Here is a 23628-nt window from a genome sequence, read left to right on the forward strand (position 1 = left end):
GCCGTGTTCTGCAGGTGATGCTCCTTTGTGGTAAGTTTCCTTCTGGGTTAAGAAGCTCCTTCTTTCAAGATTTAGATATTGGAGTGAATGTATCATATGATAGATATATTTGGAGTCAGTGTATATATTGGCTGTAAGGCTGGAAACAAGAGGTGTGCTTCCAAGAGCCCACCTCTTAGCAGAACTAAGAACAATTAGTTCTGCTGTGGGGAAGTTGTGTGGGCGTAGGGATGTGGCATCTAGTGTGTGGGCTTGAGGGGGTAGTTGGATCCGTTCAAGTACAGCATATCTTACTCTATAAGGAGCTTGTTTTAGGGAGCTAGCAGTCTGGGGCCTTTTGCAGGGGTTGATCAAAGATATGAGCAATGCTGAAGGAGATTTGAGGATGTAGAGTTCTCGGGAGGAGTGTTGTAGGGATGAGGGCTGCTTCTGGTTCGTGTACAGGGTCAGTATCTAATGAGTAAGCATGGAGAAGCCGTGCCCTAGATAGGGGTGCCTTCAAAAGCATGGCGACTGATGGGAGCTTTAAGTAAGTCTGTCCTGAGAACCAGGAGGGCTGTGAAGCCAGCTTTTCTGTGCCTCAGTGGCAAGTAGTGCAACTGCAGCCAAGGTACAGAGGTAAGGTGGCCAGCCTTTGGTCACCACGTGTAGCAGAATAGATTGTGGAACAATATGTGTGCCCCCGCCCCCACCCCCACCACTGTTGGCAGAGTATCCTAAAGGTTTGTCCTTGGATAGTATGTAAAAGAGACAGGAGGGCTAGTGTGGGTCTGGAAGAACTAGCATAGAGACGTGTGAAAGACCGGACTTAAGTAGGTTTATGGGACAAAGGAGGGATTGGGAGACAAGAGTGGCTCCTCCAGGTCCTTTAGTGGCTTCGTAAAGAGGCTGTGCACTGAGGGAGAGGATGGGGATCTACATATGGAAGAAGTTAAAGAGGCCTAGTATTGCCAGAAATTCACACTTGGTTTGTGAGGTGGGTGGTGTGGACCACATGGTGACCACGGCTGCTTGACAAAGGTGTGTCCAGCACATCGGCATCACAGACCAAAATTTTCCACCAGCCTTGACCTTCATCTTTGATGATTCTCACTATGCATTATGGGAGTTTCTTTGCGCTTTTCTCCTTTGGGATATTCTGTATGAGCTGTGGTAGAGGATGTGAATTATGTACAATGGCAGTCTCTTGAAATAAAATAATTCTTTGGACAAAGTCTCTGCCACAGTGGAAGCACACAGAGTGATAACTGCCTACTCCTACACAGGAATCCTATTGTGCCCCTCTTGGTGCAAACAGAGATTTGCACCAAGAACAGAGAAGTTAAAGATTTATGGTTCCAGAAACTCTTAGGCCCTTACGCCAGGTCCCAAAGAGGAAAGCACATAATTGAGACAAACAACTGACCCAGACCCAGAGCCTGAGGCCGTGGCAGCTGAGGGCAGGAGTTCAGCTAAGAAGTGTAGGACAGTGCCCACAATTGATAAGTGTAGGACAGTGCCCATGATCGATTCCCTGGGTACGAGACTCACAGGATGAATGGCGAGGCCTGGTATGCCCCATGAGAAGCAGACCCTGGGAAGAAGTTAGACTGGCTTCATCCCCTCTGCCATCCACACACAGGGGCAGGCACTGGAGGAATCCGGATGGTTCGCCACAATGGAAAAAGGGTGAGGTCTCAGGACCTCCCTTTGGGGAGCTCAGGAGGAGAGCGTGCCCATATTGTAAGACTGAGGCACAAAGGAGCACAACTAGGAAACAGCTTGGTGCTCATCGTGCTCCCTGGTGCAAACGCTGCATCCTGCCCTGAGGACTGAAAATTGCTCTTATGGGTTTGTTTCTCAGGACTCGATGCCTGGCACCTTCCGACCACAAAGGCTGACCGCAGAGGCTGAGAGCGTGTGTGTATGTGTGTGTGTGTGTGGGGGGGGGTATGTAAGGGGCACCTGGTACTGCCGAGCCTTAGAGAACAATGGGGGCTTAGATGCTCGCTGAACTTACTGCTCTTGCTTCAAAGAAAAACCTGTAGTAAGGTTGATGACCTCTTTCATTCTGGTTGTTGAAAATTAGAGCTAAAATGGTTAAAAACAGTCTGTGGAAAGATCATATATTTCTTGGAGTTATTAAGTCTACTTTCAACATTACCTGTGATTAAGCTACTATGCATATAGAGCATATAGAGAGTTTAAAATGTGTAACTTTCTTTTTCAATAAACACAGGAGCCAAGGGCAAAAGACTATGGGTAGAGATCTGGTTTTGGGTGTGGGAGGGATGTGTATAGAATCCTTAAGCTTTGATAAGAGATCTCATCCTAACTGTGGGAGTGGGCATTGAGGCATTAGAATAAAATAATGGGTGAAGGTTATGTTGCCAAATTGGCAGACTTGTCAGTCAAGATGTACAGATTGGATTATGGGAATTTCCTGAGACTCCTGTTATTGCTACCTTAGTAGTTTTGGTTGGCCCAGGCCACTTGTTGAGTAAGGAGAAAGAAGCCCTGTGTGAGAGAGGGAGAGAAAGAACTCTTGCAGCTACTGGACCATTCCCCGGAGGTTTGATGAGCTAAGGCTGCATTCATCTGGGGGCAAAGAGCTCAAGCCTTTCCACTGAACCAAGGCATTGGCTGAGGAATGGCAAGAGAAGGCACGGGACCACGGTGGCCCAACACACAGCCCATCTTCCGGTGTTCCCATTATCCATTACTGGAACAACCCTTGGAAGGTGGCTGTGTGCTAGGGCATTCCATAGCCCAGTGGCCAGTGTGATTGCATTGAAAGCAAGGTGTGTGTGTGTGTGTGTGTGTGTGTCTGTGTGAGACCCTGCTTCCTTGGAACAGTGAGTGATGAGATGGGCTGTTTTGTTGAGAGTCACTGCCAGGAATTGGAAACTGGCATTCATTCTTTCCTATCCTTGTGACCTCTTTCCTTTCCCCCTTTGGCCTCATCCTCTCTGTTGTTAAAAACCCTAAAAACCATGTCTGGGAGTCATTTTGAGGAGTTAGGGGTCCCTGTTGTAATCTTTGGAGGCTATAATTAATGTCTGGGACAGATTGACCCAGGAAATGAACGTGGAGTAACAAAGTTCCCTGCGTGGGACAGCGGGGCAGGCGTTGACTTACACATTAGTGTACTTGGTTATTGCCTCCGTGAAGTGGGCTGAGTGGGATTTTCACTGGGGCCCTGAGTCACCTCCTTTAGAATGGCGAAGTGAGCTCTAGAGTGAGCGTTACCTGCTCGCCTTCAGTTGGATAGGTCAGAATGAGCTGCAGGTGTTCTGTCCCGTGCCAGCCAGCATGCAGAGGATTCCAGCTTGGCTCCCTCAAAGGGGCTGTCTCCTCCCGGAGGAGAGGGTGCCATTTTATTGATGGAGTTTATCAGTGTGGTCCCTGGCTGCCTTCCAGGTGTGGTCCTTTTCATCTTGGGTGAGGGTAAAGGTCAGGATATAGTATATTTTGTTAATCCCACTGAGTGAGAGTAAAGATCACAACTCCAGATTTTTTTCTATCTCTTCAGCCCCTAGATTTTTATTTTTCTGCCTTTTGTTTGTTAACTTTTTATTGATTCTTGGTGAATTTCATATCACGCACACCAATCTCACTTATCTTCCTGTCCCTTCTGACCAACTCTTTGCTTTTCAACCTCCATCCCCCACAAAAGAAAAACAATCTTGTTGTGGAAGCTGTTGTGTGTCACAGTGTATCCCACAGTCTACCCCTTCATTCACACCTCTCTGCAAATGTTCACTGCAATGAGTCATTGGTTCGAGCCGAGTCTGGGAGGCAGAGGCAGGTGGATTTCTGAGTTCGAGGCCAGCCTGGACTACAGAGTGAGTTCCAGGACAGCCAGTGTGTCTCAAAAAAAAAAAAAAAAAAAAAAAAATCCAAAAAAACAAACCAAAAAAAAACCAAAACAAACCAAAAAAAAGTCATTGGTCTGGTTTAAGGCTTTTCTACACTATCAATACTGGATCTATCAGATCTCCTGTTGGTGCCCTGTGTCATGGATATCCTTTAGCTTTGGATCTGCAGGACTGGCCCCTTAACATGCTGCAGCAGTTCATAGATGTTGTAGATGTTGGGGTGGGCCAGCTGAAAGCCCTGGATCTGGGCCTGGTGGTATTTGAGCTGGTCAGCCTGCAGGCTCTCCCACACTCACACCACCGGGGTGAGCTGTCTACACTGCCCTGGTTAGCTCATCCAGCGCTGCAGCTGGCAAAGGGTATATGTAGCATTCCAACTCACATTCCCCTGAGGCCAGCCAAACCCTCACCCACACCAGGAGGAGCAGCATCACTGGGTTGCCCAGGTGAGGTGCAGGGCCTGCTCTGCTCTCCCCAGTGCTGTAGCAGGCGAGGGAGAGGCTGGTGCTGGGCCAGCTCTTCCACTCTTACCCCATCTGGTCTGGCTCATCTGCCACCCCTGTAACACGGCCAGCTCTCCTGTGCTGCCCAGGCAAGTTGTGGCACCTACTCTCCCAAGTCCAACCCCATTTTTTTTAAAAATCACATTAAGCAAACTTTATTTTCTGTTGGACAGAGCTGTCTCTTTAAAGTGCGGTTTGATAGCATTGAGTAAAGCAGAAAGCCCGATTTATCTAGCTCAAGAACGATAAGACTTGGGGGCTTTCAAGGGTTGGGGGATTTCCAGTGGCATTTTGGTTATGTAGGTACGTGGCAGAACACCTCAAATTTGACAGAACTTCTTATGAAGGTTTGGAATTGGGGGGACAGGGTAAGACTCTGGGGATTTCTGAGGAGGAGGCTAAGGTTGAGCAGTGGGGGATTGTGATTGGCAGAGCAGGAGGAGGTTCATAAGTGGGATCAAAAGCCAAGGAATTGGGGGTGGGGGCCAGGTTTGGGGCCAGGCTTTTTTTGGTGGCAGAGGAGGAACTGGTGGCAGGACAGGAATTGCAGAGAGGGGTAAGCATCAGGGGTGAAAAAGCCACGGCTGTGGGGTACCTCAGACTCCTTGCCATTGTGTAGGAGAACGTTGTCTAGGTCTGTAAGAATGTCAAAATCAAAAGTTCCAGACTGGGGCCAGTGATGGCCATGGAGGGAGCACTGTGGCCATATTTGAGTGCAGAGTTGAATGGGCTTGCTGGGTTGGAGTTTGGAAAGATAGAGCTTTTTAAAATTTCCTCAAAGACAAACCAAGGAACAGTATTTTGAGACAGATAATTTAGAACCCGTTTTTAAATTTTTAGTTTGAATTTGAAACGACAGGCAGGAGTGGTGGAGTGTCTAATTCCACTGTCTATGTGTTTCCCAGGTTTAGGGAAAAGAGGAAAGTGATCCGAATACTAGGGGGCTCTGATCCCACACTCCTAGGACGCAGGGGAATCACAATGTTAAATGTGGGTGGTTTCCAGAACATACAAGCCTTTGTGATCAGGGTACCTCTGAGTCAGAAGTAGGCAGTTATTTTGTCCTGCAGAATTTGGGTACAGGAGCCGGGCGGTGGTGGCGCACGCCTGTAATCCCAGCACTCTGGGAGGCAGAGGCAGGCGGATTTCTGAGTTCGAGGCCAGCCTGGTCTACAGAGTTGAGCTCCAGGATAGCCAGGGCTATATAGAGAAACCCTATATAAAAAACCAAAAAAACCAAAAAAAGAAAAAAAAAAAAGAATTTGGGTACAGGGATGACAGTGACCAAATGGCAAAGTTCTTCCAGCCTGGAGATCAGAGAGTCAGGAAGAGGCTAGAGGAAGATGGATGGGGATGATTCAGAGGCAAGCAGAAGACTGAGGTCAAGATGGGTCTATACAGAGCACCAATCAAGCCCTCAAACCGGGGTTCAGTCAGTGAGATTTGCACAACTCGTGGTGGCAGAGTCCCGAAGACTAGAGATGTTGTGTCAAAACTGGTGGCTGTTTAGCCTATGTAGTGAGCTTAGAGGATGTCTCTTTTCCAAAAGGAATGACCCTGCAGACGGAGGTCTAAAAGGGCCCTGGGTCTCAGTACCAGATGTCAGAAACAGGAGAAGACTTGATCCCAAGAGGCAGAGACTGCTCTGTTGGAGCATTGAGGAACCTCAACCTTTCCTCTGGATGAAGGCTGAGTGCCTTGAAAGGGGCAGGGGGAGTGTGTGTGTGTGTGTGTGTGTGTGTGTGTGTGTGTATGCACGAATGTATGTATAGCTACCAGCAAGTTAGAGCTATTTTGTGGTTGGACTGCAATGATCAGGGAGGGGTTTTTGATATCTAGACATGCTTTTTTTTTAATTTTTATTTTTTGAATGGAGTGGAATGGTCAGCCTGGAACGAAGCTATTATTTATGGCTAGAGGGTATTGGCAAGTACAGCCTGATTCAATTCCTCAGGACCGGAGGCTATGACACAACATGTAGCCTGCTTTCACTGCCCTTCAGTAAGTAAGTAAATAAAGGTAAAATAGTTATAATTCTTTTTTTTTTTTTTTTGATTTTGGTTTCTGTTTTTTTTTTTTTTTTTTTTTTTTTTTGAGACAGGGTTTCTCTGTATAGCCCTGGCTGTCCTGGAACTCATTCTGTAGACCAGGCTGGTCTCGAACTCAGAAATCCACCTGCCTCTGCCTCCCAGAGTGCTGGGATTACAGGCATGCACCACCACTGTCTGGCTAATAGTTATAATTCTTAAACTATCTTTTACAATAGACCTGTCAATAAAAGTGTTCCCTTGACTATTGTGGGAGACTTGAGAAAAATGGACTCCAAGAAGACTGTCTAAATGTATAGCCTGCCACCCAGAAGCATGGGCGGGGTCATGACCCGAGGCTGCCTGTGACCAGAAGTGGATATGTGGGGGGTGGGGGGTGGGGGGGTAGGGGGTAGGGGGGTGGGCATATCAGTGTTCTGATCTCAGCCCTGACCTGTGGAATCTGTTGCTATCTCTGAAGAATTGAGAACCACCAGAAAGCTGACTTAGCTGATAATACCTGTGGGCTCTTAGGATCCCCAGAAACTTTTTGATGAGATTGTTGGTATTCTGTCTAAGCTCCACCCCACACCTACCTGGCAAAAGCCAGGTATGCCCTGCCCCATAGATCTGGCCCATTATAAAAGGGGCTACTTGCCCCTCCTTCCTCTCTCTGCTCTCCCACATACTCTCACCTCTCTGCCCCTTGGGCTCCCTCTCCACATGGTCATGGCCGGCCTCCACTCCACTTCTCTCTCCTCTCTCTCTCTCTCTCTCTGCCTTTCTCTACCACTAACTCCCATCCTCTACCCTGAATAAACTCTATTCTATACCATGCTTGTGTGTGTGGTCTCTCAGGGGGAAGAGGTGCCTGGACAAGGGCCCTCCTCGGCACCGCCTTCCCCCACACCGATGTGCCACACTCCCTTAACCCCCAATCCTCTCTTTTTAAGCCCCTTTAGAGATCAAGTTCCAATTTCTAATGTATTTACCACTCTGAGACTGCAGGGGTACTGACTTGCAGATAAAATCTTCCCTGCCAAAGTCCCCTTCTCCCCATAAAATCCCTCAGGCCCTTGAGCCTAGCACTCAGTCTTCACTCACCCAGAGAGACTTGTATGGTTTGATTTATTTATTTATTTATTTATTTATTTATTTATTTATTTATGGTTTTGGGGATTTTGTTTTTTTCGAGACAGGGTTTCTTTGTATAGCCCTGGCTGTCCTGGAACTCACTCTGTAGACCAGGCTGGCCTCGAACTCAGAAATCCGCCTGCCTCTGAGTGCTGGGATTGTTGTTTTAATTAAAGGACAATCTACTGTGGCAAGCCTGGTACCTCTTCTTTTTATTTCCAAGTGACTGAATTATGTGAGAAGCCTCTCAGCTAGTGATGTTATTGATAGAGTCTAGGGGTCTTGATCAGGTTCCTTTTCTCCGTCAGCTGTAGGATTAAAAGGCAGAAAAAAAATCTGAAGCACAATAGGTAGCAGCAGAAAAATCTCCAACAGAAAAGTCAGTAGTTAAAGGAAGATGTTTATTGGGGGGAGGAGGACAGGAGAACAGACCCTCTGCAAAGCAGAAGGGGGACTTGGGAAGCCAAAAACCCAGTGTCTTTCTGAGGCCTGGGGGCCTTTAAAGCCCGGAAGAATTCCTCCTATGAGACCCAAACAGGAACAATATACCTTGCAAGCAAGTTAATGGATGGCCCAAACAGGAAAACTATACTGTTTTAGGGTTTCTGTTGCTTCAGTGAGACACCATGATCAAAAAGCAGGTTGGGAAGGAAAGAGTTTATTCTGCTTATGCTTCCAGATTGCAGTTCATCCTGAAGGAGGGCAGGGCAGGAACACAGGCAGTGCAGGAACACAGGCAGGGCAGGAACACAGGCAGGGCAGAGACCTGGAGGCAGGAGCTGATGCAGAGGCCATGGAGGGATGCTGCTTACTGGCTTGCCCAGCCTTCTTTCTTACAGAACCCAGAACATGCCTTACAGTGGATCTCTTGAGGCATTTCCTCAACCGAGGCTTCTTTCTCTCTGATGATTCTAGCTTGTGTCAAGTTGACACACAAAACTACCCAGTACATATACCTTGCAGGTTAAGGGTTCTGTTTGCTGCTAAGACAGTTAAGACTCTGTCCCATTTAAGTCCTTGCATGTTAAGGTTTCTATTTGTAACTAAGAACTTCCTGTTTCTCCTGGGAAGGTTAAGGTTTCTGTTCATAAAGTATAAGTTCCTGTTTGATCTATGTTGAGTGTTTGCAAGTGAAAGTTTCTATTTGTAATTAAGACTAAGTTTCCATTTCTTAGAACGGATGTAAACTGCTCCCAACTCGACTCACGTGATGTAATCCTTATTTTGGTTCCTTCCCTTTCATTGTATCTGTTGTGTTGGAATTGCAGCGTGCATCCGGACAGACCACACTAGGCCAATGCTGTTCCTCTAGAGAGAGGTTTATTGTGGGGGCAGGGGTAAATGTGTGGGGGGACAGAGATGAAGGGAGAAAAGAGAAAGAGAACAAAGCTCAAGAGGGTCTGTCTTTTATTTAGTTTGTGACATAACCACTCGTAGGTAAATGTGGAAGGTAAACCAAACAGAAGCTGGGAATGTATGGTGTGTTGTCATCATAAAAAGAGAAAGTGGAGCTGTGTGGTGGTGGCGCACACCTGTAATCCCAGCACTCTGGGAGGCAGAGGCAGGCGGATTTCTGAGTTCAAGGCCAGCCTGGTCTACAGAGTGAGTTCCAGGACAGCCAGGGCTATACAGAGAAACCCCCGTCTCGAAAAAACCAAATCCAAATCCAAAACACCAAGAGAGAGAGAGAGAGAGAGAGAGAGAGAGAGAGAGAGAGAGAGAGAGAGAGAGAAAGCGGAGTAAAAATATGTTCTGTGGGCAAGTGGGGGAAGGGGGTGCCTCAGCGGGCCCATGCCGAGGTATAGTATAGAATAGAGTTTGTTCAGGGCACAGGGAGGGGAGTTAAGGCAGAGAAAAGCAGAGAGAAGGGGAGAGTAGAGAAACAGAGGCTGGCCATGACCACATGGAAAGAGGGGTGAAGGGAATGGGGAGAGAGGAGAGCTCAAAAGGGCAAGAGGCCAGAGAGAGAGAGAGAGAGAGAGAGAGAAAAGAGAGAAAGAGAGAGAGAAGAGGGGCAAGCAGCCCTTTCATAGAGGGCCTGACCTACCTGGCTGTTGCCAGGTAACTGTGGGGTGGAGCTTAGACAGAATCCTAACGTGGTGATTGCCATGGCAACAGATGCACAGGTCCCTGTTGCTTATGGGTGACATCACCACCATCGCTGGGTTTGGAGATGATCTGTAAAGTCGGTTCCTGATACCAACAGTATCTTTTTAACAGTGTGTAACAGCGTGCACTCTTCCCTGGTGAACACCTTCTCTCTCCTATAAAAAGGACTTCAGAAGGAAGTCAGCACAGGGCTGCTCTTTCAAATCCTCACTTAGGGTGAGCCAGCCAGCTGGTCAGTCCTGGGTGCACCTCAAAATACAGCTTGGATTAATTGGACAGTTGTAGATTTGGTCTTTTCTCCTCTGGATTCTCAGGTTTAACACTCCCCTCCCTCAGAATTGGTCAGTTTGTTGGTGCTCAACTTGTGTTAAGGGGGGAAAAATAAACTGTTGGGGTCCAGGAGTCGCTCCACAAACCACAGGAATATCAATCTCGGTTAAATAGGGATGGTTTATTGAACAGACACCCCAAGACTGTCAACATGGCCGTGTTGAGTGCTTATTCTTCAGTGTCAATGGCTGGCAGGCATATTACAGAAACAATAAGAAGTAGCTGGCGGGCTGGGTGGTGGCAGCACAGCCTTTAATCCCAGCACTTGGGAGGCAGAGACAGGCGGATTTAGGCCAGCCTGGTCTACAGAGTGAGTTCCGGGACAGCTGGGCTACACAGAGAAACCCCCGTCTTGAAAAACAACAACAACAATAACAACAAAAAGAAGTAGCAGGCAGAGGTTGGTGGAACACAAAGGTTACAGCTATGCTAATGGGACATGCCCCAGCCAAAGAGCAGGGAAAAAAAACTCAATGTGTCATGCAGCAGCTGGGAAAATCTCAGAGAAGGCATACAGAATCAGATGGTGGAGAAATGCTTTTTTTATCAGGGCTGTGGAAATGCACACAGAGAGAAAGTGCCTGGGCAAAGGAGATTTGGGGTGGGGGCGGGGGCACTCCTTAAGGGAGCCTGAAAAACTCAGTCTCTCCTCCAGGGTTTTGTTTGGTTTGGTTTGGTTTCACTTTGAAAGGTCTTCTTCCGCGGATTTAGAGTTTGTCAGTTTCAACAAAGACAGGCTGGCTGTTTGGCTCACAAGTATTGTGTAATCATGTCCTGATCTGGGCTGCAGTTCATCTTTCAGGCCCATTAGCAAGGGGGGTTCAATTGGTGAGAAGGGAAATGGTGTTATGGAAGATATAGGAGATACTGGATTTGATTTGTTTTCTCTACCTTACTAATCAAGGTTTTTTTTTTTTTTGTTTTTTTTGTTTTTTGTTTTTTACTGTTACTGCTACTGTAGCCTCAAGCTACTGAAGCTTTGGCACTTATTTGCGGGTTCCCTGGCAACCCAAGAAAAGCAAACATCTGCTTTGCCCTTTCCGGGAATTTAAATTACCATATGAAACAGTGATGGTATCTGGGTTTGGCTCTAAAGTCTACTCTCTGGTCTTGGGTGGAGACCAAGCTAACCCAAAGGAGAAAGGAGGAGGAGGAATCGTTGTGATTAATGAGATAAAGTCTTTTTCTTTCTCAGAAGCCTCTCAGAGGATCTGTTCACGGCTGCCCATACAGGCAGCGCTCTTGAGTCTCTGCCATGTGCCTGCCTGCTGTACTTATTTAGTGTTATCAAATTTGGGGGACACAACCTTACCCCTGTCCCTGTCCCAAGTAAGTGCAGCCCTTTATAAGCCAACTGTAAGAGCCAAACTGAACACAGAAAGCAGATGATTTGTTAAATGTAGCCACACTGGGAGGAGGGACAAAAATCTGCAAACCTCCCACGGTCCATCTTCAAGTCTCGAAATGAGATTGAAGTTGAAACTTTTTTTAAATCTTTATTTTTATTTTATATGTAGGTGTGTTCTGCCTACGTGTTTGTCTGTGCACTACATGTGTGCAGTGCGAGCAGAGGCCAGAGGAAGGAACTAGATTCCCTAGAGGTGGATTACAGACTGTTGTGAAGCATTCTGTGGGTGCTTAGACTTGAATCTGGGTTTCTGGTTAAATGACTACACTTCCCAGCGTCCCTTGCAGCCTGGCAAGGCAACTCCCTTAAAAGGGACTAAAGGAGGAAAAGAGAACTCCTGGCTGTGGTCATTCTCACCCCTAAAAAAGGGTTACAGCCATTTTACCCCAATTGACAGATGGCTCAATTTCCAGCAGGTTAGATTATGTCACCCCTGCCAAGTGCATCAGTAAGCATGGTCCCATCCCAAAACAGACACCTTGTTTTTTTTCTGCCTTCCATCTCTTTAATCTGCTTCAGAGATCTATCTACCCTTCGGGAACAACAAGCAACTACACCTATAACCTGGAGGAGCGGTTATTAATAACCCTCTCTTTCCACATGTTCGTGGCCGGCCTCTATGTCTCTACTCTCCCTCTCTCTTTCTCTGCCTTTCTCTGTCTCTACTACCCTCTCAACTCCCCTCCCCATGCCCTGAATAAACTCTATTCTATAATACCATCATGTGACTGGGCCCTCAGGGGGAAGGGATGCCTCAGTATAGGCCTGTTGGGGCACCCCCTGCCCCCATACCTGACTACACCTCCATATAACATATCCCCCCTCCCCTTTATCTTTAGATAAAGAATATCTTTATCTAAATAAGAATAGGAAGTTGTAAGACACTCCCCCAAAACCAAGGGTGCCCCAGCACCCCACACCTCAGAAGGTGACACCCATATCACTATCGAGAAATGGTCTTGATGCAATAACATGAGGATTTCTTTTATTCCAGAGCTCTGGGGTCCACAGCCGTATACCACACAGGGGTAGAGGACTGAGGATCCTGTGCAACTGAAGTCAGGGGTATTTAAAGGGGGGAAAATCACAAGACAAGGGGTGGAGGACACAATTCACAAGGCAAGGGGTGGAGGACAAATTATGCATGGCATGCAGTACAGAATGAGGAAGTCAGTGTAGGTACCCGAGACCGGCGCCATACAAGCTTTGCAGGCCTCGGGTACCTACAGTCAGGCAATAGTTTATGCCTCAAAGAAGGTTAGAGATTATCTGGAGCAAACCTCCTTGGGGGGGCATTGTATAGTTAAACATTGGAACTAGAACATGGTGGGTTATCTTTCTCAAGCCGAAAGCAGAAAAACAAGTTACTCTGTGCTGGGCTAGATTGAGTTGGGGTCTCTCAAAGTTAACTGCGGATTTTTCCCAAACTCAGTCCAGGAATCTAACAATAGCCAAAGCTGGCTTGTAGCCTGACATTACGGAGCTATATCATGTACTTTGTGAAGTGAGTCTTTTGACAGAGACTACTCTTCTTTATTTTTTGTTTTTCTTATTTATTTTATAAATATATAAGTACATTCTAGCTGTCTTCAGACAGACCAGAAGAGGGCATCAGATTCCATTATGGAAGGTTGTGAGCCACCTTATGGTTGCTGGGAATTGAACTCAGGACCTCTGGAAAAGCAGTCAGTGCTTTTTTTGTTTGTTTGTTTGTTTGTTTTTTGATTTGGTTTTTTGAGACAGGGTTTCTCTGTATAGCCCTGGCTGTCCTGGAACTCACTCTGTAGACCAGGCTGGCCTCGAACTCAGAAATTCGCCTGCCTCTGCCTCCCAAGTGCTGGGATTACAGGCGTGTGCCACCACCACCAGGCACAGTCAGTGCTCTCAATCACTGAGCCATCTCTCCAGCCCCTACTCTTATTTTCATGGCTGTGGTGATAGCCACCACCAACTCATGAGGAACCTGCTCAACTCCATTTTGAAGGTGTTGTGTTTTATAAAAAGATCAAAGGGGTATGTTTGGTGAAGACCCATAGTGTGGGGGAAGGGGTGCCTTTGTGGGCCCACGCTGAGGCAGCGCTTGTCCCTGAGGGACCGACCAGCCACAAGATGGTATAGAGTATAGAATAGAGTTTATTTAGGGCATGGGGAGGGGAGTTGAAAGGGTAGAGACAGAGAAAGGGGGGGGAGAGACAGAGAGAGACAGAGAGAGAGAGAGAGAGAGAGAGAGAGAGAGAAGAGGAGATAACGGCCAGCCATGAGCATGTGGAGAGGGGGTAGGGGAAGAGGACAGAGCAAGAGAGAGAGGAGGGGGCAAGCAGCCCCTTTTATAGTGAGCCAGGCACACCTGACTGTTGCCAGGTAACTGTGGGGAAGAACCTAGACTAAATGCTAACAGAAGGCAGCAGCCCTTATCCTGTATAGTTAAAAATAAGTTCCATTTACTCTAAGACTTTAAGTCTGTTTCCTGAAGCCTGACTGGCCCAGACAATGACCTTGACTTGTTTTTGAGCATACCCTTGCCCCTCTGGACCCTCCCTAGTCACAAGGCAACCTGGGGAGCTTTTGTTTGCTTGTTTGCTTTGTTATTCCTCTGTATTTCTGTATTGTCCTGTTGTCTCTCAAACCTGCTTTTCAATTACTTGGGATTTTACTCCTTAAAAGGGGCCTAAGAAAAGGACTTGGTGCTGCAATCTTTAATCTGACTTAGGAGGCAGTTTCTGGGCAGCTCATGGGTACACTCCAATAAAATCAAGTTTGCTTCAAATTTGGCTCAAAATTGTAGTAGTGGTCTTATTCTCACCCAGTGAGATTAACATCTGCTATCTGACTACCTGGTCTGTGTGTCAAGGACTCACAAACAGGGAACTTCTATCTGCCTTGGTTATTCATATTTTCTCAGCATCCACTGTTCACAACGATTCCCCAACTGCTATCTGCCTGTCTTGTTTGACTAAGTCTACTGTGGATTCATCTACACATCCACCCACCCATCCATCTATCTACCCACCCACAAATTCACTCACCCACCACATCCCCCCACCTATTTCTTTGTGTGGATCCAGTCTTTCTCTTTCATCTCTGTAGCTTCATTGTCAAACTTGTACCTTTCTTTCAATGGCCTGACTTGCAGCTGCCACAAGGCTTCCAACTTCGTCTCCTGCTGTTTGGGTGGGATCATTATCTACTGGTACAAGCTCTGATTTAGACATTTCCATCAACTTCCTTGAAGTTCTCAGGACTTGAGGAACCTCCCAAACCTTGCTGTGGCCTCCTCGTACTCTTACAGCCATCCTGTAGCCTAACATAGTCATGTTACACATCATGTAGGTTGGTCATGAAAAGATAGAAAATAATACAGCCTAACTCTAATGACCCCAAGAAGTCAGAAGTTTAAAATGCTATCTCGCTTTGTTAGAAACTAGGTAAAAGGTTGTAGGACCCCCGAATGAGGGACCCCACTCGAGTCCCGGATCAGTGCACACCCAAAGAAGCACGAGAGACCAACTTGCTGCAAACACACGAGGTAGTTTTAACGGCGGAGCTCCGGGTTGACACGTGTCTTGTGCAAAAGACAGAGGAGCCGACCCCGAGACTAAAAAACTGGGGGTTTTTATAGGAAAGGCGAGGGGGTTTTGCGCGCTTTTACAAGATTGGGTAACTCATACAATTACATCAACGGGTAGCACATGCGGGTCAGTGCGTAGGTGATGGGGAAGGGCGGGAAGCTTATCTGTTACAACGGGGGGGGGGGGGGGAGGGGGGAGAAAGAGCCCAGATGGCCCCTGACTCTGCAGAGGTAGCTCTCTTATCTTTACGACCCGTTAGTTCCTCGGAATGTCTTAACACCTTTGAGGGTGGGTTCTGCATTCCAGGGCTTGTTCAGGCTTGCCCTGGTTTGCCTCAGTTTCTGGGCCACGAGTAAAGTTCCTTTATTTAAGTAAAAATCCCTTTCATTCCCCCTCTTCTCTTTGTCTATAATTTTAATCTTAAAATTTTTAAGGGTGGGGCCGGGGATGGGTGAAGAGGCCGGTAGGGGGTGGAGGTGGTGATGAATCTCTTTTGAGATAGTTGTAAGCATATTCTTCTGTTTTACTGGGCAGTGGATAGTACTGCCGTTGTAAGACTAAAAGTTGTACAGCATTTATCCTATCTTTAATAAAGGCTATGCCTTTATTTATCAGACACGGGCTAAAGACCAAGACTAGAAATATAATGAGAATAGGTCCCGAGAGGGCGGAGAGCAGGGTGGTCATCCACAGGGATTTGGAATACCAGGACTCGAACCATCCCTGTTGTTCTACCCGCTCTCGTTTTCTTTTTTCTAGCCTTTCTCGGAGCTTTTGCATAGAGTCTCTAACTACCCTGGTGTGGTCTGCGTAAAAGCAACATTCTTCTTTTAGGGCCGCGCATAGTCCTCCCTCCTTCAGAAATAGCAAGTCTAACCCTCTCCTGTTTTGTAGGACCACTTCCGATAGGGAAGTCAGAGATTTCTCTAAAGCGTTGATGGACTTTTCTAGCATTTCTAAATCTTCATTTATAGCTTCTTTTAGAGACTGAAAAGACTGAGCTCCTTGTCTACTTTCTACTAGGGCCGTCACACTTGTTCTCCTGCCGCAATACCGGCCCCGATCATCATTGCCAGGGTTATTGAAATTGGCTCTCTCTTACTTCTTGTGTGATCCCTGTCTTCTAAATAAGAAACAGGATGGTAGTACACTCGGGGCAAAAGTTGAACCATGACACAAAAGTCTCGAGTGGGATCAAAAACACTGGTAGATCATACACAAGGGGTTAATCTGGTGTTGCAGGCCCACCACCCAACTGGGTGGGCACAGATAATGACTGGAGTTTGTTCTACTTACGGGATGTACCTGACTACACAAATGGCGGTGGGAGGGTGGCGGTGTTCCTATACATGGGCCAGCATTTCCTCCTGCTGTTGTTACGTCAGTAAGGGTTAATGTTTTCCCAGTACCCCAAGAGCAAGAGGTATGAGTGCTTGTCCTGTTAAAATCTCCATTATAAGCGATCCCCTCATAATAAGGGGGGCCTGAGGACAAACACAGCCAGCAGTTGGTAGTGGCTCCAGGATCAGTGCTATTTAAGGCATAATACGCCCCTCTGACTAGATTGAAAAGCCTCTGCCCCGTGGATGGAGATGTGGGAGCGGGAAGGGTGGTCACTCTAGTGGATCTCATAAGAATGGAAGGGGAGGTTACAGGGGCTGGTGGCCGAGGCCTGGCGGGTGGGCCTTGTTCGGGGAGGACTCTGTTAGGCCCAACGGGTACTATAGGAGGCTTTTCTATGGTTAACTTGATCTTAAAGATTACACCAGGATCTGCTCCAGAAGCATGTATCCTTAAGCCTCAACTGTTTCCCCTAAACCAGCTCTGGAGTTCTTGTCTCCCTTTGTTGGTGAACTTGATGAGGATTGGGTTACAATAATTACCTTTACAGGCTCCATTTGGACTATTACTTTGAGCGCATCCGCTTTCAGGGTATTTGGAACTGTCCCTCTCCCCTTGGTTAGACCTGTCATAACTACTGTTTCTCTTCACTGTAATTAAGTCCCAGGAAGAAGACGGGGTCCAGTAAATGTCTCACAGTAAAAGTCTGATGCCCCCCCACATTTATGACGGAGGCTCCGGACTTGTCCCTGAGCTGGATACACATAGAAGGATGCAGACCTGAGATTTGCACGATAAAATTGTCCCGAACACCCATATGTACTTCCAATCCCACTTGGAACACACTGGTTTTCAGGTGGGGGTTTAAGCAAATCGGTATGGTCTGGAATATCCCATGAAAGTGATCCCGCAGCTAACTTACAAATATCAGGCGTGAGATCTGGCCACCATACCCAAGAGGGGTGCGTCGCAGTTGTAGACCAGACAGGGTTCCCTTCTTCATTGAGTACCTCCCAAGTCTGCCGAATCGGTGTGTGTGGGTTGAAATTTTCATTTAACGTTGTTCTGGCGACGCAGGCACAGCTTAAGAGGATTATCAGTCTTTTCCAGGATCCAATCATCTTGATCGGGTCCGGAGGGCGGGGCTTTCTTGATGTTCGAGGCGTTGACCCAGGAAGGGATTCCTTCTACCTTTATAGCAGTTGGCGTGGTCAGCAGCACTAAGTAGGGTCCTTTCCACCGAGGCTCGAGGTTCCCAGCTCGATGTCTTCTCACCAGTACTGCATCTCCTACTTCAAAGCGATGCGGCACTTGGAGGTCGTCTGCCGTGTAGGTCTCTTTTAACTGCTCCCAGATCTCCCTTCGGACGATCTCTAGGGCTTTTAACTGGGCTAGAAGGCAAGATGGGGGGATGAAGGAGAGGGGTTCGTCAGAACAAGCCTTTCCTTCTGTGGCCATATGGATGGGTGGGGGCGCCCCAAACATTAATCCAAAAGGTGTTAGACCTGAAGCTCCAGGGGTATTCCGAACCCTGAACAGGGCATAGGGGAGAAAGGCTGCCCAATCATTCCCGCTGGTCTCTAAGGACAATTTAGTTAGGGTCTCTTCTAGAGTTCTATTCATTCTTTCTACCTGTCCTGAACTCTGGGGTCTATAGGCACAATGTAACTTCCAATTTATCCCCAGTTGTCTGGCCAATCCCTGACTTACCTGGGCGACGAAGGCAGGTCTTGTCTGGCCCAATTACCTTAGGTATTCCAAAACGAGGAAAAATTTCTTCAAGTATCTTCTTGGTTACCATGTTAGCCCTCTCTCTTTTGGTGGGAAAAGCCTCTACCCACCCTGAGAAAGTGTCTATAAAAACTAGAAGGTATTTATTTCCATACTTTGCTGGCTTTACCTCGGTAAAATCAACTTCCCAATAGGTCCCCGGTCTATCCCCTCTTAAACGTTTTCCGCCACAGGTTTTGTTTGGCACCGCGTTAGTGAGTGCGCAAGCTTGGCAATTCTTTACTAAGTCTTCTACCATCCTGTGTAGCTGTGGGATAAGATAAGGGGACTTATCGACCAGCTTTATCATCTTCTTTTCTCCTAGGTGGGTGAGGCGATGTACATTAGCCAGGTATTCTAGCCCCTCTTCTCTTGTGGGAGTCTGTTTTTCTAAAGTCTCTTCAGCTGGCTGTGATGGGGCTTTAACGGTTAAAATTTGTGGCCCTTGTGCTGCATCTTTTGCCACCCGGTCTGCCATTTGATTCCCGTTCTCTATCGGCCCGTTCCCCTTTTGATGTTCCAGGCAGTGAATGATTGCCACTTTACGAGGCAAATGAACAGCTTCTAGCAGGCGAAAGATTTCTTCTTTGTTTTTAATTTCCTTGCCAGCGGAAGTTAATAGTCCGCGCTGCCTGTATATTGCCCCATGGACATGAGCGGTTGCAAAGGCATACCAGCTGTCAGTGTAGATATTGACAGCCTTTCTCTCTGCAAGCCTCAAGGCCTGGATCAGTGCAATGAGCTCTGCCTTTTGAGCTGATGTCCCTTCAGGCAAACCGCTGGCCCATATAACAGATTTTCCATCCACTACCGCTCCGCTTACCTTCCACCATGAAGCTGCTGCCTTCGGTGAACCAAGTCATGGCCCCAGGCCAGGGATGGTCAGATAAGTCTGACCGGTCCGACCTCCTCGGCCAATATATCTCCACAGTGGTGTATGGGGGCTTTGTCAGCTTCAGGTAGTAAGGTGGCAGGGTTGAGAATAGCAGGTGGAGCAAAGGTCACTCGCTCAGTCAGCAATAAACTCTGATAGTGGGTCATCCTGGCATTAGTCATCCAACGATCCGGGGGCTGTCAGATGATGCTCTCGAGGGAGTGCGGGGCCACTATGGTCACATTCTGGCCCATGGTCAATTTATCAGCGTCTTTTACTAGCACTGCAGTAGCTGCAATTGTCCTCAAACATGAGGGCCATCTGCTGGCTACTGGGTCTAATTTCGGTAAGCTACAGGGCACTTCCAAGGTCCCAGTGTCTGAGTAAGGACTCCTCTTGCTATTCTATTCCATTCTTTTCATCGACATACAGGGTAAAAGGCTTTTTCAGGTCTGGTAGTGCTAGGGCGGGGGCCTGTAGCAATGCCTTTTTAAGGGTTTCGAAAGCCAATTGGTGTTCCTCTGTCCACACAAATTCTTCTTTTTCTTTGGTCAATGGATATAAGGGGGCCGCCAGGGTGGCAAACCCTGGGATCCAGAGTCTGTAGAACCCTGCCGTTCCCACAAACTCTCTTACCTGGCGAGGGGTGGTTGGGGTCGGGATCTGTGTCACTGTCTGCTTTCTGGCTTCTGTGAGCCATCGCTGTCCATTCTTCAGGGTGTATCCTAAATAGGTCACCTCCGTTTGGCATAGCTGTGCCTTTTTTGCTGAAGCCCGATACCCCAACTCACCTAACTCAGCCAGGAGAATGTGTCCCACGCTCACATTCCTCGAGTGTCTCTGTTGCAAGGAGAAGGTCATATACATATTGCAGGACGGTCACGCGTGGATTGCGGGCCCGAAAAAGAGCCAGTCCTGATATAAGGCCTCATCGAACAAGGTTGGGGAATTCTTGAACCCTTGAGATAACCTGGTCCATGTGAGCTGTCCTATTCGGCCGCTCTCAGGATCCCGCCATTCGAAGGTGAACAGGGGTTGACTGTTAGGGTGCAATCTCAGACAAAAGAAGGCATCTTTAAGGTCTAACACTGTATACCAGGCTCGTTCAGGCGGCAGTGTGCTGAGCAGATTGTAAGGGTTGGGAACAGTGGGGTGTATATCTTGCATTCTCTTGTTAACTTCTCTAAGGTCTTGCACAGGGCGATAATCACCCATCCCTGACTTTACTGGAAGAAGGGGGGGTATTCCAAGCAGACTTACAGGGGACCAGGATCCCTCCGCGGATTAGACGGTCGATGTGAGGACGTATCCCCTCTTGAGCTTCCTTTCTCATAAGGTACTGAGGAACCCTGATGGGAGTGGCCCCAGACTTGAGCTCTACCACTATTGGAGGGGCCTGTCTTGCCATTCCCATCCCCCCTGTTTCAGCCCAAGCCAGGGGAAACTGATCAAGCCAGTCCTTTAGCCCCTCAGGGGCGGCAGCCTTTAACCTCTTTTGATAAATCCGATACTCTTCTCCTAATTGTAAAGATAGTTCCAATGCTTGTGGGGGAACAGCTCCCCAGGACAATTCTGGCCCGGAGGAGGTAAAGGTTATTTGTGCCTTTAATTTTGTGAGCAAATCCCGTCCCAATAGAGGTATGGGGCACTCGGGAATGACCAGAAACGAGTGAGTCACTACACTCTTTCCCAAGTCCACTGTCCGAGAGGTGGTCCACGGGTAGGATTTTTATCCGTGGCCCCGACTACTAGTGTTTTTTTTATTTTAAGTCTTACCCAGAGGAGCTTTTAGCACCGAATATTCCGCACCTGTGTCAATCAAAAAATTTATGGGAGTCCCCTCCACATGCAAGGTTACCCTAGGCTCGGGGAGGGGGGCCGAGCCCCGTCCCCCCTAATCGGCATCACTCTCAAGGGACAATATCTTTGTCTCTTGTTTTCTCTTGGGGCACTCACGGGCCCAGTGTCCTTTTTCTCTGCAGTGAGCACACTGGTCTTTCCCCAAAGGAGGATGGTCTCTTCTGGGTCTCCTTGGCTCCTGCTATCTTCCGCCTCCCGGGTTCCCTAACTGTCTACCCCTATCTCTCCTATCCTTGCCTATTACTGTGGCCAGTATCTTAGTCAAAGTTTTCTCTTGTCTCTTTTCTCTCCTATCTTCATCCTCTTTTTCTCTCTTTTCTTGCTCCTGCTTCTCTTCTTCTGTCTCTCTCTTGTGATACACTTTCTCAGCCTCTCTAACTACATCCCTTATTGTATAATCCTGCAGTCCCTCGATTCATTGTAATTTCCTTCTAATATCAGGGGCCGACTGCCCAATACAAGCCATGATTACAGAGGCTTGCTGCCCCTCAGATGTAGGATCAAAAGCGGTATACCTTCTGGACGCCTCCATGAGCCTTTCCAGGAAAACTGAAGGGGGTTCAGTCGGTCCCTGCATGACCTCTCTTACCTTAGCCAAATTCGTGGGCTATCGTGCGGTGCCCCTGAGACCTGCCACTAGAGCCCGGCGATAATTGGACAGCCGTTCCCTCCCTTGTACCGTGTTATAGTCCCACTGAGGGCACATCAGGGGAAATCCCTCGTCTATCCCATCTGGGGTCTGGACAAGGTGTCCAGCATTGTCCCGAACGTTCTTTCGGGCCTCCAGGACTATCCTCTCCCTCTCTTCAGTGGTGAACAGGGTCTGCAAGAGTTGCTCACAATCGTCCCAAGTGGGCTGGTGTGAGTACATCAGGGACTCTATTAGCCCAGTGAGTCCTGCTGGATTATCTGAAAAAGGAGGGTGGTTAGTTTTCCAATTATACAGGTCAGAGGAGGAAAAAGGCCAGTACTGTAAGAGCTGTAAGGCATTTTGTTCATCTGGTCCTGGGGGTGGCCCAACAGCTCTAAGGGGAAGGGCTACTGTGGAATCCGCTGGTCCCTTGGGGGAGGCGCCCCGTCGGCTTCTCGTTCCTGCGGAAGGACCTTCCCTTTCCCCAGACTCGGGAATTGGAGCGGGAGCGGGGGTGGGGGGTGGGGTGGGGTGTTGGGGCTGAGGGTTGAGGTGCGGGCTGCGGGGTATGGCGATAGGGTGGGGGAATGGGCCACTCAGGGATCTCCTCTCTCGGGGTAGATTCTTGGGACGGGCGCGGGAGAGATGCCATCTTTCTTTGTCGGCGGTTTCGGTTCTTCGTCCGCTGCGGGTGTGCCTTCTCGAACGGCCATGAGGCCATGATTAACGAGCTCAGGAACCCGTCAGGATGGGGGTAGGTTGGTGTAGGGCAGAATGGCCTCAGCATTAGGGAGTGGTTGGAGGTGAGGAATGGTCTGACCCACTCGGGCGGAGATCGGACCAAGTCCTCCCATACTATGATGTATGGCTGCTGGTCTGGATGAGCCCCTGGTCCTTCCTGAAAAACAACAGCTTTAACAGCCACGATGGTGGGAAAGTCAAAGGTTCCGGCCGGGGGCCAGCCAACCCGGAAGGTGGGCCATTCCAAGGCACAAAAAGTCTGCCAAGGCTTCCTCTTAATTTCTACTGATAAGTTACGTCCTCTGGCCCTAATGTCCGTCCAAGTTCCGTCCTCTGGCCCTAACGTCCGTCCAGTGGTCTAGGGTCAGGGATAAGGGAGTCGTCACAGTCTGCCCCATTTTACTCAACAAAAGGCACAAAAATGAGACACAAACAACAGTCACAAAGACGTCCATGCACACTCTCCCACGTCTAGTTCTGAACAGCCAACCAAACGTGACCTCTGAGGGTGCTGGGTCTTGCACTCTCTCCTTCTCTGGGAGAAGAAGCATCCCATCTCCCTCGTTCAGAAACAGCTCGGTCAGTTCTTCCTGACCAGGTCCCGCCCTAGGAGCGTCCTCCAAGGCCGCAGCTTGTGATTCCAGGGCGTCCCCTTTTCGCAGCCACTGGGTCCTCACGGGCCGCAGCGGCAGCTGCGAGAGCAGGGTTCCTCGTCTGCACTAATGTACACAAACCGAAACCAGAGACACAGATGCTGCGGCACCGCACTCAAACGCTCAAACTTACATGAACGTACCTCCAAAGGGGTCTTCGGGGTTCCTGGGTGCTGCGGGGATCCTGGATGAGCCCCCACAATGTAGGACCCCCGAATGAGGGACCCCACTTGAGTCCAGGATCGGTGCACACCCAAAGAAGCACGAGAGACCAACTTGCAGCAAACACACGAGGTAGTTTTAACGGCGGATCTTCGGGTCGACACATGTCTTGTGCAAAAGACAGAGGAGCCGACCCTGAGACTCCAAACTGGGGGTTTTTATAGGAAAGGCGAGGGGGTTTCACGCGCTTTTACAAGACTGGGTAACTCATACAATTACATCAGCAGGTAGCTCTCTTATCTTTAAGACCCTCTAGTTCCTGGAATGTCTTAACAGCTTTGAGGGTTGGCTCTGCATTCCAGGGCTTGTTCGGGCTTGCCCTGGCTTGCCTCTGTTTCTGGGCCTAGAGTAAAGTTCGTTTATTTAAGTAAAAATCCCTTTCAAGGTCACATTCCAGAGCTCGCCCTTTGTTTAGAGCTAGCAGAAAGGCCTTGAATAGGTGATCCTGGCCCTACAAGGTAACTGGAAATGGGCTAAGCTTATCTTGCTTCTGTAAAGTGCTTATGCCATTACCCCTATGCAGGAGTTCACGCAGCTATAGACATTCAAGAAAATAGGAAACTAGTTGGTCCACTGAGCATGGGCTCCAATAATTTAAA

At 48.3% G+C, this 23628-nt stretch overlaps 1 pseudogene; it reads right to left on the reverse strand.

The window, feature by feature from the left end:
- Positions 1-16217: 16217 nt before the first annotated feature.
- LOC127678053 (uncharacterized) lies at positions 16218-22134 on the reverse strand (annotated as a pseudogene).
- Between the last annotated feature and the right edge of the window lie 1494 nt (positions 22135-23628).

The sequence above is a fragment of the Apodemus sylvaticus genome, chromosome 1 (assembly GCF_947179515.1).
Source record: "Apodemus sylvaticus chromosome 1, mApoSyl1.1, whole genome shotgun sequence".
NCBI classification, from domain to species: Eukaryota; Metazoa; Chordata; class Mammalia; order Rodentia; family Muridae; genus Apodemus; species Apodemus sylvaticus.